The 17,945-nt window shown below is 54.1% G+C and overlaps 1 protein-coding gene across 2 annotated transcripts in view; it reads left to right on the plus strand.

Annotated features, from left to right (window-relative positions):
* The window catches only part of ccdc87 (coiled-coil domain containing 87), a 174,548-nt gene that overhangs the window by 36,385 nt on the left and 120,218 nt on the right, over positions 1-17,945 (plus strand). The window lies entirely within an intron of this gene.

A 17,945-nucleotide genomic window follows, 5' to 3' on the forward strand; every position in this document is an offset into this window, starting at 1 on the left:
GCCCATCTGAGAGCGGGACATGTCCCGCAGAACCTCATCAAGGTCGGCCTGGTACTGGGTCACATCCCCCAGCCAAGACCCTCAGCCATGGCCATCACTGACGGCACGACACCTTAGATACCTTCACTCATGGTGCCAACATTGTGCACCAGGGTCTCCGCTGCGGTCGGCATCCTTGCAGTGTTGGCCTCAGTGCCACTCAGTGCCGGCACCATCTCCTGCACCCCTAGCCTCTGGGACTCCTTCAAGAGGCTATGGATCTGCTGGAGTGACGCTGACATCTCCCTCTGAAAATCCAGGTTGGTCCTTATCATGTCCATCTACTCTGGATAACTCTGTACCACAGGCTCAGCAGCAGGCTGAGACCCAGTTGGGGCCTGGGATCCAGCAGACCTCTGACTCCAGTCTTGCCTGAAGGTTCCTGCCTCCATCTGATGTGCATCATCAGTGGCGTGGTGCTCACCAGATTGTGACACAGAAACCTGTCCATTAACATGGCCTGCCGAGGTGTGTGCATCTGCGCTGGAGGATGGTGAGGATGACAGCTGCGCCGCAACCACGGTTGCATTCTCGGAGCGCTCCTCCGAGGTGATCTTCTTGGAGTCAGGAGAGTGTGCCGTCCAGGATGGGCCGGTGCCGACGTCTGGAGGACCTGTGGGAGAATGAACATGTGGTCAGTGGGAGGGATGGGTCACTACTCGCATTTGACAGGTCCTCTGAGAGGCGCCCAGTGGTTCCTCACCTCTGAGGTATCTGCCAGCCTCCGTGTAGCTGACTGATCTGTCCTCGGTCACCTCGAGGGTCCGCTCCTCAAAGGAGATGAGGATTCTTAAGTCTGGCACTCCTCCACCAATCTCGGCCCTCTCCTGACGATTATGGAAGAGCTTTTCCTGAGGAGACAAAGAGAGGGCATTGTTAGCCACACATGTGGTTCACAGAGTGAGTGGTGGGGGGGGGGGGGGTCTGGACCCTCGAGGACATCCCTCCTAGCCTCCACGACATCTAGCAGCCTCCCAAGGTCAGCATCCTCGGATCTTGGGACTAGTCTTCTCGGCGCCATTGTTGCGATCTGGCTAGGTTGGCTGGGCAAGTACAGCTTTTCTTTAAAATATATTTTGTTACAAATGTGTATCAAAACAGGTTACAACAAATAAACACCGCGCGAAACATACTTCCCAGAAATTAGTCTGTACAATCCCCCCAGCCGCGACGAACAGCTCCTCAAACACGATCATAAACACCCTCCCCCCCCAAACTTTTCTCAAACCCCTCTGTTGAGCCCCATCACTCATACATTATCTTCTATAACCTCAGGAAGTCACCCAACCAAGCTGCTACCCCCCCGTGGCAATGCCGACCGCCACTCCAGTAAAATTCTCTGCCATGCAATCAGAGAGGTGAAGGCCACAATATTGGCCTTCCTCCTCTTCGTGAGCTCCGGCTTCTCTGAGACCCCAAATATCGCCACCATAGGGTCCGGGTCCACCTCCTCCTCCATTATCCTGGCGAAGACCGTGAACATTCCCACCCAGAATCTTCCCAATATTTCGCAACCCCAAAACATGTGCGTGTAATTAGCTGGCTCCTGCCCACACCTTCACACTCATCTGCTACCCCTGAAAGAACTCACTCATTCTCACCTGAGTCATATGCACTCTGTGCACCACCTTAAACAGTATCAGACTCATCCCTGCATAGGAGGAGGTCCCGTTTACCCTACGTTGTGCCTCACTCCGTACTCCCCAATTGACCTCCCCTCCCTACTTCCCTTCCCATTTCTCCTCGATCTCAGCACCCGCTCACCTCCCCTTCCACAACCGGAAGCTGCAGTCGTTCTAGCAAGCAACCGAAGGAACCCCCTCCCGACCTTTCGCGCAAAGTCCTTAATCTGCAGATACCTGAACTCACTCCACCTCAGCAGCTCTACCCTCTCCCGTAGCTCCTCCAGACTGGCGAACCCTTTCTCCAAATACAGATCCCTCACCTTGATCAGCCCCACTTCCCTCCACCTCCTGTATACACTATCCATCCCCCCCGGCTCAAACCCATGATTCTCGCACAGCGGGGTTAGCACCGACATCCCTTCCACCCTAAATTGCCTCCTCAACTGATTCCATATCTTCACCGTGGACTGCACCACTGGGCTTCCTGAATACCTCCTCGGAGCCATTGGCAATGCTGCTGTCACCACCGCCCTCAAACGAGACCCCTTTATAAGATTCCTGCTCCACCCTAACCCAGTCTACCCCTTCTCCTTCCCACCACTGCTTCACCTTATCCACCTTCGCCACCCAATAATAATGAAGCAAGTTCGGCAGGGTCCTCCCCACCCTCCGCACCTTCCTCGCCCATACAAAGTCCGAAATGATTGTGTCCAATTTCCCCCAAAAAAACCTTTGGTATAAAGATCGTGAGAGTCTGAAAAATAAACAAGAACCTCGGCAGAATATTCATTTTCGCCACTTGGACCCCCCCCGCCAACGTCAAGTGCAATGTAACCCACTTCTTAAGATCCTCCCTGGCTTCCTCCACCAGGTTCGTTAAGTTCCACTTATGGAGCTCATTTACCTGGAAAATCTCGCCTTTTCCTACATTCAGTTTGTACCCTGAGAATCCTCCAAACCTCCCCAGCTGCCCCATAATCCTTCCCATACACTCCAGCGGATCCGAAACATACAGCAACAGGTCATCGGCATAGAGCGACTCGTGATGCTCCCTCTGTCCCCTCATAATCCCCTGCCACTCCACCTGAGAGCCATCGATAACGGCTCTATGGCCAATACAAACAGCAACGGCGACAGCAGGTACCCCTTCCTCGTACCCTTGTGTGAGTCAAAGCTTCACGAACTCGGATTATTCACCCTCACACTAGCCCTTGGTGCCACATACAGCAACCGCACTCGTGCCACAAATCTTGGCCCAAAGCCAAACCTTCCCAAAACCGCAAACAAGTACCGCCACTCCACCCGATCAAATGCCTCCTCCGCGTCCATGGACACCACTACCTCCAGTACCAGAGCCCCCGCCAGATTCATCACTACATTGAACAGCCGTCTTATATTATTTGCGAGCTGCCTGCCCTTCATGAAACCTGTCTGATCTTCTGCAACCACTCCGGCAACACAATCCTCCATCCTCCCCGTCAACAACTTAGCCAATATTTTCACATCCGTGTTCAATCGTCATATGGGCCTACATGACCCAAATTCCACCAGATCCTTCCCCTTTTTCGGCATTCGCGTGATTACTGCCTGCGTCATTGTCTCTGGCACCTGGCCCTTATCCAGCGCTTCATTAAACGCCCCAACAGATGTGGTGTCAGGTCCGTCGCAAATTCCTTAAAATTCCGCAGGGTACCCATCTGCCCTGGGGCCTTCCACGGCTTCATTTAAAAAAAATAATAAAATTTAGAGTACTCAATTATTTTTTTCCAATTAAGGGCCAATTTAGCATAGCCAATCCAGCTAACCTGCAATCTTTGGGTTGTGGGGGTGAAGCCCACGCAGACATGGGGAGAATGTGCAAACCTCACATAGGCGGTGACACAGGGCCTGGATCGAACCGAGGTCCTCAGCACTATAGGCAGCAGTGCTAACCACTGCGCCATCGTCCCGCCCTCCTCCCCAACTTCATACCCCTGATACTATCCGGCACCTCCCTCAGCCCCAGGGACTCCTCCAGCACCTGCCTCCACCTGGGGAAATTCCAGCTCGTCCAGCAACCGCCCCATGTCCTCCTCCTCTCACCCTGGATCCGCCTCGTACGTTCCTGGTAGTACTCCTTAAACGCCTTGTTTATCTTTTCCGGCTCTGACACCACATCCCCAGCCCCAGTCCTTCAATATTTCCCCGGACGCAGCTCACCTTCGCCCCATTATCGTATTGCATCCCTCTTGCCCTACACTGTTGCCCTACCGCCCTCCCCGTTGTCAACTCTGTCAAACTGCCCCTGCAACCTTTTCCTCCTCGCAAATCCCTCCATGGTGGGCACCCTCAAATGCTTCCTGTCCACCCCTACTATCTTGCTCATGAGATGGTCATAGAACATGGAACAGTACAGCACAGAACAGGCCCTTCGGCTCTCGATGTTGTGCCGAGCATTGTCCGAAACCAAGATCAAGCTACCCCACTCCCTGTCATTCTGGTGTGCTGCATGTGCCTATCCAATAACCACTTGAAAGTTCCTAAAGTGTCCGACTCCACTATCACAGTCCATTCCACACCCTAACCACTCTCTGAGTAAAGAACCTACCTCAGACATCCCTCCTATATCTCCCACCCTGAATCTTATAGTTATGCCCCCTTGTAACAGCTACATCCAACTGAGGAAATAGTCTCTGAACGTCCACTTATCTATCCCCCTCATCATCTTATATACCTCAATTAAGTAGTTTCTCATCCTCCTCCGCTCCAAAGAGTAAAGCCCTAGCTCCCTCAACCTTTCCTCATAATGCCTATCCTGCAAACCAGTCAGCATCCTGGTAAATCTCCTTTACACCCTTTCCAATGCTTCCACATCCTTCCTATAATAAGGTGACCAGAACTGCACACAATACTCCAAATGTGGTCTCACCAGGGTCATGTACAGTTGCAGCATAACCCCGAGGCTCTGAAACTCAAGCCCCCTGTTAATAAACGCTAACACACTATCGGCCTTCTTCACGGCTCTAGGTAGTTCTTAATACATTTCCTCAGCCGCTTGCAAACCCCTTCATCCGTTAAAAGTCCCACATCTAACCTCCAGTGCGGGTGGTGATTACTGTCTTTACTAACCTGCAGGTCAACCCAGTGCGGTGCATGGTCTGAGATTGTGATCGCCGAATACCCCGTGTCCACTACCCCAGCCAGAAAGGCCCTGCTCAAAATAAAGAAATCAATCCGGGAGTATACTTTATGCACGTGTTAGTAGAAGGAGAACTCCTTCACCCTCTGCTGCCCAAACCGCCATGGGGCCTGTGGTGATATGATCTGCATACCTGTCTGCCATTGGGGCAGAACACCGGCTTACCATTGGCCCTGGTCGGTCATGTGCCTCTCGACCGATTGGCCGAGAGGCTGAGTTAACCACACCTCTATTAACGAGGTATAAAGGGACAAACGCCCGGCGATCGTCCATTCCATTGTAGACGATCGCAGAGCTGTGTTCTAGTCTATTAAAGCCTGACTTTTGTAAAGCACACGTCTCGCGTACAATTGATGGCTCATCAATTTAATAGACTAAGACTTTGAAGATGGAGTTCCGGATCAAGCCCGAATGCCTCCGCATCAGCCCGCAAACTCCGAACTCTGCAGAACTTTTCCAACTCTGGCTGACATGCCTCGAAGGGTTCCTAGCATCTACAACCACCCCCCCCCACCGGGGCACAGAAACTGCACGTCCTCCACTCCAGCGTGGGTATCGACACCTACGCAATAATCAAAGAGGAAACGGATTATGATGACGCAATACAAAAGCTAAAAGGACAATTCATCAAACCAGTCAGCAGGGTATTCGCTCGACATCTGCTGGCCACCAGAAAGCAGGTCCCCGGTGAGTCACTAAACCAATATTACCGGGCCCTCCATGCCGTGGGGAGGAGTTGCTCCTGCGTAGCAGTCTCGGCTACGGAGCACATGGAACTACTGATCAGCGACGCTTACGTGGCTGGGATGCTGTCCCCCACTATCCTCCAGCGGATGCTGGAAAGAGACGACCTCAGCTTAACTGAGACACTGACCCTCTCCTCCTCTCTGGAGGTCGCGGATCAAAACGCCCGCTTCTATGACCCTAGCCAGGCCTCCTGGCACGCTTCCCACCCGCCACCCGCCGCTCCCCACCTCCCTCAGGCCTGTGCCATGGGACGCCCCGACAAGTCCACGGGGCCCCGCTGCTACTTTTGCGGGTTCGCGAAACACCCTCGCGTGCGCTGCCCAGCCCGCTCCGCCCTCTGTAAGAGCTGCGGGAAGAAGGGCCACTACTCCACGGTCTGCCAGGCCAAAACGCTGGCTGCGGCGTTTCTGGACGCCACGCAGCACTCTCCTCCCCGCTCCCTGGCCTCTGCGACGGGCCTGTGCGCCTCTCTCTCTCCCCCGGGCCTCCCGACTCGCGCCCCGCCAGCCGACCAGCGCGCCTCTCGAGCCTCTTCCCCCGGGCCCCGGCACCCGACATGCTTGCCTCTCCGGGCCCTCCCGGTCCCTACCTGCCCGCCGATCGAGTCTTCTCCCCCCGCCCCCGGGCCCCGGCACCCGACATGCCCGCCTCTCCAGGCCCTCCCGGTCCCTACCTGCCTGCCGCGCGAGTCTTTTCCCTTGGCCCCGGCACCCGACATGCTCGCCTCTCCGGGCCCTCCCGGTCCCTGTCTGCCCGCCTCGCGAGCCTCTCCCCCCCCCCCCGCCCCCGGGCCCCGGCACCCGACATGCTCGCCTCTCCGGGCCCTCCCGGTCCCTACCTGCCCGCCGCGCGAGTCTTCTCCCCCTCCCCCCGCCCCCGGGCCTCGGCACCCGACAGGCTCGCCTCTCTGGGCCCTCCCGGTACCTACCTGCCCGCCGCACGAGTCTTCTCCCCCTGCCCCCGGGCTCCTGCGCCTGGCCTGCGCGCCTCGCCTCCCCCGCTCGCAGCCGCTCCACTCGGCTCGCCGGCACCGCTAGCTCTGCCCCCAGTGACCACGAGGGCCTCCTGGGTGCCGCCATCTTGGGGCACCGACCCCACGTGCGGGTCCTGGGCGCCGCCATCTTGGGGCGCCGACTCCACGTGCGGGTCCTGGGCGCCGCCATCTTGGGGCGCCGACTCCACATGCGGGTCCTGGGCGCCGCCATCTTTGGGCGCCGACCCCACGTTCGGGTCCTGGGCGCCGCCATCTTGGGGCGCCGATTCCACGTGCGGGTCCTGGGCGCCGCCATCTTGGGGCGCCAACTCCACGTGCGGGTCCTGGGCGCCGCCATCTTCGGATCCCGACTCCACATGCGGGTCCTGGGCGCCGCCATCTTCGGAACCCGACTCCACGTGCGGATCCTGGCCCCCGCCTTCCGGGATTTGCACGCAAGGTTCCTCCAGCATCGACTCGGACGGCGACGACGGACACGGATTTTCTCCACGGCTCGCAGCCGTTCAGCTCGACCAGTCACGTCCATGCACGCTCGCCAAAACGACAACGCTGATCCACCTCAATGGCCACGAGACGGGCTGCCTGCTGGACTCCGGGAGCACGGAAAGCTTTGTTCACCCTGACACGGTAAGACGCTGCGCGCTCCCTGTCCATCCGGTAACACACAAAATCGGGTTAGCCTCAGGTTCGCACTCCGTCCACGTCACCGGGTGCTGCATCGCGGACCTCACGGTCCAGGGGAAGGTTTTCAAAAATTAGAAATTCCTTGTCCTCCCTGACCTTTGCGCACCGGCACTCCTAGGACTGGACTTCCAGTGCAACCTGCAGATCTTGACCTTCCAATTCGGCGGCCCTATATCCCCCCTCACTGTCTACAGCCTCGCGTCCCTCAAAGTGGACCCCCCCTCCTTGTTTGCTAATCTCACCCCCGATTGCAAACCCGTCGCGACACGGAGCAGACGGTACAGCGCTCAGGACCAGTCCTTCATCAGGTCCGAGGTCCAGAGGCTGCTGATGGAAAGGGTCATCGAGGCCAGCAACAGCCCCTGGCGAGCCCAAGTGCTGGTGGTCCGGACTGGGGAGAAAAACCGGATGGTCATCGACTATAGCCAGACCATCAACCGGTTTACGCAACTGGACGCGTATCCTCTCCCCCGTATTTCCACCATGGTAAACGAGATCGCGAAATACAAGGTCTTCTCCACTGTGGACCTTAAGTCCGCTTATCACCAGCTCCCCATCCGCGTGAGTGACCGCATGTACACCGCGTTCGAGGCTGATGGGCGCCTCTACCACTTCCTTAGGGTTCCGTTTGGTGTCACAAATGGGGTCTCGGTCTTCCAACGGGAGATGGACCGAATGGTCGACAAGTACGGATTACAGGCTACCTTCCCGTATCTTGATGATGTCACCATCAGCGGCCACGACCAGCAGGACCATGACGCCAACCTCCAGAAATTCCTCCAAACCGCAAAACTCCTTAACCTCACATACAATAAGGATAAGTGCGTGTTTAGCACCGACCGTCTAGCCATCCTCGGCTACGTAGTGCGTAAAGGAGTGATAGGCCCCGACCCCGAATGCATGCGCCCCCTGATGGAACTCCCTCTCCCCAATACCCCAAAATCCCTCAAACGCTGCCTGGGGTTCTTCGCATACTACGCCCAATGGGTTCCCAATTACGCGGACAAGGCCCGTCCCCTCATTCAAACCACGACCTTCCCGCCGTCAACGGAGGCCTGCCAGGCTTTTAGCCGCATCAAAGCGGACATCGCAACGGCCACGATGCGCGCCATCGACGAGTCCCTCCCCTTCCAGGTCGAGAGCGACGCATCAGAAGTTGCTCTGGCGGCCACCCTGAACCAAGCGGGCAGACCCGTGGCCTTCTTCTCCAGAACTCTCCAGGCTTCTGAACTCCGCCACCCCTCTGTGGAAAAGGAAGCCCAGGCCATAGTCGAAGCAGTGCGACATTGGAGGCACTATTTGGCCGGCAGGAGGTTTACCCTCCTCACAGACCAACGGTCAGTAGCTTTCATGTTTGATAATGCACAAAGGGGCAAGATCAAGAATGACAAGATCTTACGGTGGCGGATCGAGTTGTCCACGTACAACTATGATATCTTGTATCGTCCTGGGAAGCTCAATGAGCCTCCTGATGCCCTGTCCCGCGGTACCTGCGCCAGCGCTCAGATAGACCGCCTCCGCTCCCTCCACGCGGACCTCTGCCATCCAGGGGTGACCCACCTATACCATTTCATTAAGGCCCGCAACCTGCCTTTCTCCATCGCGGACGTCAGGTCAGTAACCCGTGACTGCCACATCTGCGCAGAGTGTAAACCGCACTTCTACCGCCCCGAGTGCGCACACCTGATCAAAGCATCCCGCCCCTTCGAACGTCTCAGCATTGACTTCAAGGGGCCCCTTCCCTCTAGCAACCGCAACATTTACTTCCTGGCGGTAATCGACGAATACCCCCGCTTCCCCTTCGCCATTCCCTGCCCCGACATGACCACATCGACCGTCATTAAGGCCCTACTCTCCATCTTCTTATTGTTCGGCTACCCCGCGTACATACACACCGATCGGGGGTCCTCATTTATGAGCGACGAGCTGCGTCAATTCCTGCTCAACAGGGGCATTGCCTCTAGCAGGACGACCAGCTATAACCCTCGGGGTAACGGACAGGTAGAGCGGGAGAATGGTACCATCTGGAAGACCATACTACTGGCCCTCCGGTCCAGAGATCTCCCTATTTCCCGATGGCAAGAGGTGATCCCCGATGCCCTACATTCTATCCGCTCACTCCTCTGTACCGCAACTAATCAGACACCTCATGAACGTCTTCTTGTTTTCCCCAGGAAGTCAACCTCCGGATCCCCTCTCCCGACGTGGCTGGTCACTCCCGGACCCATCTTGCTCTGGAAGCATGTGCGGGTGCTCAAGTCCGACCCATTGGTGGAACAAGTCCAGTTACTCCACGCTAACCCGCAGTACGCGTATGTGGAGTACCCTGACGGTCGGCAGGACACGGTCTCCCTCCGGGACCTGGCACCCGCCGACGTGCGGCCTCCCCCCCCCCCCCCGCCCCATCACAGACCCCTCCTCATTTTTTCACCCCAGCACCCCACTCAGGTTCCCCATTCCACATCCATGGCGTCTCCACGGCCAGCTTAGGTGACAGAGACTATTCAAGGTCCATCGCTCCCGGACTCCAGGACGTCAGCGGAACCATCGGCCGACCCAACGTCAACTCCTCCACTGCGGCGGTCTGCCAGGACGTCAAGGACCACAAAAAGACTGATCGAATCTTTCTAAAGTTCTACAGCTCCATGGACTTTGTGTACATATCGTTTTGTCTGGGCCAGTGGGAAGCCCCAAATTCGATAAGAGTAAGGAGAGAAAATTTATCCTCCCGGCTGCTACTCATATCACCAGTCAGAAAGGCCCTGCTCAAAATAAAGAAATCAATCCGGGAGTATACTTTATGCACGTGTTAGTAGAAGGAGAACTCCTTCACCCTCTGCTGCCCAAACCGCCATGGGGCCCAAACCGCCATGGGCCCGATTGGCCGAGAGGCTGAGTTAACCACACCTCCATTAACGAGGTATAAAGGGACAAACGCCCGGCGATCGTCCATTCCATTGTAGACGATCGCAGAGCTGTGTTCTAGTCTATTAAAGCCTGACTTTTGTAAAGCACACGTCTCGCGTACAATTTATGGCAACCCACCCCATCAGCTCCATGAACCCTCTTAGTTCCTTTGCCATTGCTGGCCCCCTGTCGTTTTCGAGCTTGACTGGTCTAAGCCTGGGTCCATAACTGTACTGAAGTCCCCTCCCATGACCAACTTATGCAAGTCCAGGTCCGGTATCTTCCCCAGCATCCTCTTTATAAACTCCACATCATCCCAATTTGGCGCATATACATTCACTAATACCACCTGCACCCCCTCCAGTTTCCCACTGACCATAATATACCCACCTCCCACGTCCGAGACTGTTCTACCTGTCTCAAACACCACACGCTTATTGACCAGGATCGCGACCCCTCTAGTCTTTGAATCTAGTCCCAAGTGAAACACCTAGCTGACTCAACCTTTCCACAGTCTAACCTGGTCGGTTACCTTAATCACCACGTCCGCCTTCAGTCATCTAAGATGTGCGAACACACGTGCCCTTTTGAACGGCCCATTTAACCCTCGAACATTCCAGGTGATCAGCCTAGTTGGGGGGCTCATTGCACCCCCTCCCCCTCCGCCGATCAGTCACCCCCCCCACCCCCCCGGCTCATGCAAACAAACTCCAAATTCCAACACTAAACAATCCCCACACAATTGCCCAACAGAAAAACACCAAGATCAAAACTAGCACACCACCATCCCCCAACAGTGCAAATGAAAACCTAAACTCACCTAGCTCTACTGCTGGTTCCAAGCAAAACGAGAAACTTTTTACAAAAACAGAGAAACAAAATAGAGAAAACGGAAACACGAACGTTGCAGCCAAGTTCAAAAGTTCTCAGTCCTTCGTCAGCCGTTTCTTTTTCGCAACGTCCAACGCATCCTCAGGCGACTCAAAGTAAAAGTGCTGATCCGCATGCGTGGCCCAGAGACGGACTGGGTATAACAGTCCAAACGTCATCTTTTTCTTGAAAAGGATCACCCTGACCTGATTGAAGCCTGCTCTCCTCCTGGCCACCTCCACGCTCAGGTCTTGGTAAACCCGCAGGATGCTATTGTCCCACTTGCAGCTCCGTGTCTGCTTGGCCCACTGCAGAATATGCTCCTTATCCGAGAACCTGTGGAATCTCACCACCATAGTCCTCGGGGGATCTCCCATTTGCAGTTTCTTCGCAGGTGCTCTGTGAGCCCTATCCACCTCCAAGGGCCAGGAGAATGCCCCATTCCCCAGCAGCTTCTCAAATATGCCAGCGTCCATTCCCTCGGGCCCCTCCGGGAGCCCGACAATTCTTAGGTTCTGCCGGCGGGACCTATTCTCTAGCTCCTCCACCTTCTCTAGAAGCTTCTTTTGCTGGTCCCTCAGCACCCCCACCTCCAGCTCCACTGCGGTCTGATGCTCCTCCTGCTCCGCCAGCGCCTTCACCACCTTCTGGATCCTGGCCGTTCAACCTGTGTTCCAGCCACTCAACCAACACTTTTATAGGGTCCAAGCAGTCTCGTTTCTGCGTAGCAAAGCCCTCCTGGATGACTTGCATCAGTTGCTCCATAGACTGCTGGGTCGACAAGCCAGAGGTTCGCCCTTCCGCCATGCTGTCCCCTGTTGCAACTACAGCCCAAGTCTCCTCTGTCTTCTTATTTCTGCCCTTACAAACACTTCTAGTCCTTTTTCCATGCACCGAAGTGGCAAGTCAGTAGAGAATTGCCACTGGCATCCGTTCTACAATTCAAGTCCGTTAAAAGATCGGGAGAAAAGGTCCAAAAGCCCGACCAGAGCGGGAGCCACCAAATGTGCGACTTACTGCTTCATAGCCGCCACTGGAAGTCCCCAACTCCACATACTCCTTAATCGTCGCCCGCACCTTATTGCAAAAACCCCCATCCGCCAACAACCCCGAATCAAACCTTCACCCCAGCCTCTGCTCTCATCCCGAACTAAACCGAATCTCCAGCCAGTGGGGCGCATGGCCCGAGATAACTAATCCTGCGTACTCTGCCCCCTCCACCCCAACCAAAATCTCCCGGTTCACTACAAAATAATCAATCCTCGAATACAACTTATAGACGTGGGAAAAGAATGAATATTCCCTTCCCCCTGGGTTCTGAAAGTGCCATGGATCCACCATACTCATCCTCTCCGTAAACCCCCCCCCAAGCTCCCTTGCCAGTCGTACCCTACCCATCGACCTGGGGCTTGATCTATCCACCTTCGGCTCCAGGACACAGTTCTCCTCCCATGATCTACTGGTGCGTGGCCAAATCCGGGATCGCTGCCAGCAAGCCCCTCATAAAACCCACATCATCCCAATTTGGGACATACACATTTACCAACGCCACATGTGCCCCTTCCAATACCCAACTCACAATCACATATCTCCAACCCTGATCCCTCACCTCCTTCGCAATCACAAATCCCATATTTTTCTCATTAAATTTGCCACTCCCGACGATTTCAAATCAAACCCCAAGTGGAATACCTGCCTGACCCACCCGTTCCTTAACCTAACCTTGTCCCTCCTGTAGAAAGACCACCTGTGTGCGAACATCAGCAACCTTTTAACCGGCCCATTCAGTCCCTGTACGTTCCACATTAACAGCCTTAAAGGAGGCTTATGCCTCCAACCCCCTCTACCGTCCATCATCTTCCCCACTTGGCTCCCGCCCCCTTAATTCAACTCGATACCTAGCCCATCCCAGATATCCTCCTTTTCTGCCCCGTCATCTCTCACCCCCTGCTAACTCCAGTCACTGCTCTCGGCCTTCTCCCCCACCACCTCACTTCCATCCACCAGCATTACTTGCTAGCGTGGCAGCCTCTGCCCAAAGGCACCTTCCTTCCCCCTCCCCCCCACTCCTCAGCTCAAGGAAGAAGGCTCCCTGCTGACCTTACCAATCCCACCCAAACATAGACTTCTCCTGAACTCCAGGCTGCCTCCCCCAAAAGCAAACAAACAAATGCTAAAAGTCCCATAAAACAGGAGCGAACATTCATCCCCACATAAGCCTTCCACCCATACCACCCCTTCCAATGCCAACAGTAAACAGCAAACCCAAAAAAGAACCCCCTCCGAACCGGTGAGGCCGAAAATCCCCCAAACCCTACCCCCAATTCAAACATGTTCCCAACCATTACAAAATGCCAGCACCCCATTTCCCAAGCATTGTCCACTCAGTTCTCCCCCAGTTTATGCTCCTTAATGATGTCTCGGCCGCTTCTGGGGTCTCAAAATAATTCTCCATACTCCCGGCCTCTGAATGTGTCCTGATAAATTCGGACCTTCTTCCCCACCGATTCGTAAGTATGCTTCTCTCTGGCCCAACGCAAAATCTTCTCTTTCTCCACAAATCTGTGGAGTCTCACGATCACCGCCCGTGGCGGCTCGCCAGCTCGAGAGTTCTGCCTCAGGAATCTATCCGCTCGGTCCACTTCAGGGGCCTTACTTAGCACCCCTTCTACCACCAGCCCCGCCAGAACCTTTTTGAGATGTACCTCGTGGCACTCGCACCTTCCATTCCTTCAGGCCGGCCCACTATTCACAGGTTCTGCCTTCTCGAGGTATTTCCTGCTCCTCCACCTTTGCCCTCAATGTTTTACAAAGGTCTCCTAGGAGCCCCACCTCCAGAGCCATCACACAATAGATGTGGTCCGAGATCAATCCTTCGATCTCCCGAATCTGCACCTCCACCCGTTCCGTCGAACTCTTCAGGGGTGCCACAGCTCCTTCGATGGCCTTCGAGTGACCCTCCTGCATTTCCATCCTCTGCTGGCGGAATTCCTTCTTAATGAAAGCCATTAACAGCTCCATCTGGGGCTTTCCACCTTACACCAGCTCTTCCCCCTCAGCCATCCTTGCACCGGCTGCTGCACCACAGGTTTCCTCCAACTCTTTGGCCAGATCTCTCACCGCCCTCTGCTGGATTTGGTAACCAGCAGACTGGAAGTCCGAGCAAGTACAGCTTAAGTGCTGCTCAACCTTCTTAGCGGGTGGCCACCAAGCACGGTCCCGGCAAATCAGCTGGCGAACCTTCATTTGTGACGAGAAGCCCGTCAGGCTTCGTTAAGTGGACCAATTAAGGTTGAATAGCATTGCCGGCCCTGTTGGACCAAACGCCGGGAAGCTTGCGGCAATTCCTGCTATCTACCACACTTAGAAATGTTTCAGGAGTATTTCACCAGGTCTGTGCCTCCTTGATGTCTGTGAATTTATCTTAGACAGGGTGTAGGCCTTTCTTATCTACCTGGTACCTTTGGTAGATCACTTTGCCTGCCTGGAATACACATTTCTCTCTAGTGAGATATGCACCTGCTTTGGAAAATTGCCTCAATACCTGATCCAAGTTCGCTAGGTGCTTTTACTCAGTGGCCCCTGTGATTAGTACGTCATGCAGATATATTGCCACCCAGTGCAGCCTTTGGAGAATGTTTTACATGATATGCTGAAAGATGGCACATGCCGACGAGACTTTGAAGGTAGACGTGTCTTTTCATTCATACCCGAGGGTGTTAATTATGATGTACTTTCGGGATATTTCATTTAGTTCGTGCTGGAGGTAGGCATTGTTCATATCCAGTTTTGTAAAGGTTTGACCACCTGTCTATTTGGCATGCAAATCCTCTGTACGTGGCATGGGGCACTGATCCAGTCATGAGGCTTTTTAAAAAAAACTTTTATTCTCCTTGTTCACATTTTCATCCAAATTTACACCCACCAACAAACAATCAACGGTAACAAATACAATGTCAATCCCCTGGTCAACAATTCCTTCCTCCCATCAACCCCCAAACAACCCTCAACATTTTAAATACAAACATCAAAGAAAATAATTCAGGAATCCACCATCCACCCATACATAGTCACCAACAACATGTACAGTCCAACCATCTGCATCCCCCTAATGTTCGATGTCATCCAATTCTTGAATGTGCATAATAAACAAAGCCCATGAATTGTAGAACCCTTCCATCCTTTCCCTCAACTCAAACTTCACCTTCACGAGTGTTAAAAACTCCAACAGATCCCCCCCGCCACGCCTGGGCACGGAGTGGAGAAACTGACCTCCACTCAAACAGGATCCGCCTTTGGGCAATCAGCGAGGCGAGGCTAAAACATCTGCCTTCGCACCCGCTTCCAATCCTGGCTGATCCAATACCCTGAATATGGCCTCCAGCGGACCCGGCTCAAGCCTCACATACACCACATTCAAAATTACCCTTAACACCTCCAGCTTTGGACAGGACCAAAACATATGAACGTGGTTTGCGGGCCCCCACCGGCAACGTTCACAAACATCCTCTACCCCCTCAAAGGGTTGAATCATCCTCGCCTTTGTGAGGTGTGCCCTATACACCGCCTTCAGGGGCTGGTTTAGCTCACAAGGCTAAATCGCTGGCTTATAAAGCAGACCAAGCAGGCCAGCAACACGGTTCGATTCCCGTACCAGCCTCCCCGGACAGGCGCCGGAATGTGGCGACTAGGGGCTTTTCACAGTAACTTCATTGAAGCCTACTCGTGACAATAATGATTTTCATTTCATTTCATTTTTCATTTCATTTCATTTCATTTCATTCAGCTGTTCAGCCCCAACCTCGCGCACCAAGTTGAGACATTCACACTCCAGAGCACCTCACACCACAACCCATCTTCAATACCCTCTCCCAATGCTTCCTCTCACTTTGCCTTAATCCCCTCCAACTGTGCCTTCTGTTCTCCCTGAATCACCCCAAAAATCGCCAACACCACCCCCTTCTCCATTCCCATTGCCGTCAGCATCTCCTCCAACAGTGTGGGGGCCGGCGCCACCGGAAAGCGGTGTATCTCCTTCTTAGCGAAATCTCGGACCTGCATCTCCCTGAACATTTCCCCCTGCCCCAACCCATATTTCGCCTTCAGCTCCTTCAATTCCGCAAACCAGCCCCCTAGAAACAAATCCTTTACTGCCCTGACTCCCTTCTCTTCCCATCTCCGAAAACTCCCATTCCACTTCCCTGGCTCAAATCTGTGATTCCCCTCAATCGGCATTTCCCTTGATCCCGCCCCCAGCCTAAAGTGCTGGCGCAACTGCTTTCAGATTTTCAACGTCGCTACTACTACCGGGCTCCCCAGGTTTTCCCCTAGGGCCATCGGGAGTGGTGCTGTTGCCAACACCCTCAGCCCCGACTTCCTACACTGATGGTCCTCCATTCTTTTTTTTTTAAAGAATATTTAATTGCGCTATTTGAAAATTTTTATAACAGTAACATAAACAATGACATCAACATGGTAAAATAAACATTCCCCCTACTCCAGCCCAATCTTCACCCACCTCAACCATACAGCAACAATCCGCCCGCCCGCTACCCCCCTCCCCCCGGAGTACTGCATCTGCTGACATTTTAACTTTCCCTGAGAAAGTTGATGAACGGCTGCCACCTCCAGATGAATCCTAACATTGGCCCTCTTAAGGCGAACTTTATTTCCTCGAGACTGAGAAATCCAGCCATGTCACTAACCCAGGTAACAAGATCCGTCTCCGGGCTACCGGGGAGGCAAAGGCCAGGACGTCGGCCTCTTTCGCCTCCTGAATTCCCGGATCTTCCTACACTCCAAAGATCGCTACCTCCGGGCTTGGCACCACCTGTGTTTTTAGCGAAGGTCCTCCATTCTAACCCACTGGGAGTCCCCCCATCTAACCCAGCTCCTCACCTTCTCCACATTCGCCGGCCAGTAATAATATAGTAAATTCGGAAGACCCAACCCCTCTGACTGCCGTCCTTTCTGCAACAGCACCTTTCTAATCCCAGTCACCTTTCCCCCACCCCAGCCATATAAATGAGGTCATCATCTTTTCAACCTCCTTGAAAAATGCTTTTGGCAGGAAGATCGGCAGGCACTGAAAAATAAACTAGAATTGTGGTAACGCATTCTTTTAATTTCCTGTACCCGACCTGCTAGTGACAGAGGGCGACCATCCCACCTTGTCAGATCCGCTTTCACCCTCCCTACCAGACTGGTAATGTTATACCGACGGAGCCCACCCCAATCCCATGCCACCTGCACACCCAAATATTTAAAGTGAGCACCCGCCCGTGCCCCCACCCATGGCTGAGACATCACAAAATATTCACTTTTATCTAAATTTAGTTTATAGCCCGAAAATACCCAAACATTCGAAGCAGCTCCAATATGCCCTCCATCGATATACTCCATTCCGATACATACAACAGCAAGATGTCCGCATACAAAGCTACCGTATGCTCTACACCCCTCCGGCACTATCCCTTTCCACACCTCCGAGCTTCAAGAGGCTTTGTTGACAGTAAGTTTGTAATCTTTGCAAAGGCGGACTGACTTATCGGACTTGAGGACAGGGACCACAGGTGCAGCCCACTCTACAAACTGTACTGACCGTATTATCCCGAGGCCTTCCAACTGCTTGATTTCCACCTCTGCCGCTGCAAGCAAAGAGTATGGGGCTGGCAGAGTCCTGAAATATTTTGGTGTGGTGACGGGATCCATTTAGATCTTGACCCCTGCTCCTTTTAGGCTCTTTGGAAAGGGTAGAGTTGTTTGGAGGCACAGGGGTCGCAGATCCAGGAGATGGAGAGGATGATGTCAGATCACAGTGATTGGGTGGTGGCATTGGAGGCAGAGATGAGGCTCCTGGGAGACCATTGCAAGACGTTAAAAGCAAAGGTGGAAGAGCAGG

Source organism: Scyliorhinus canicula, chromosome 11, assembly GCF_902713615.1.
Source record: "Scyliorhinus canicula chromosome 11, sScyCan1.1, whole genome shotgun sequence".
Taxonomy (NCBI): Eukaryota; Metazoa; Chordata; class Chondrichthyes; order Carcharhiniformes; family Scyliorhinidae; genus Scyliorhinus; species Scyliorhinus canicula.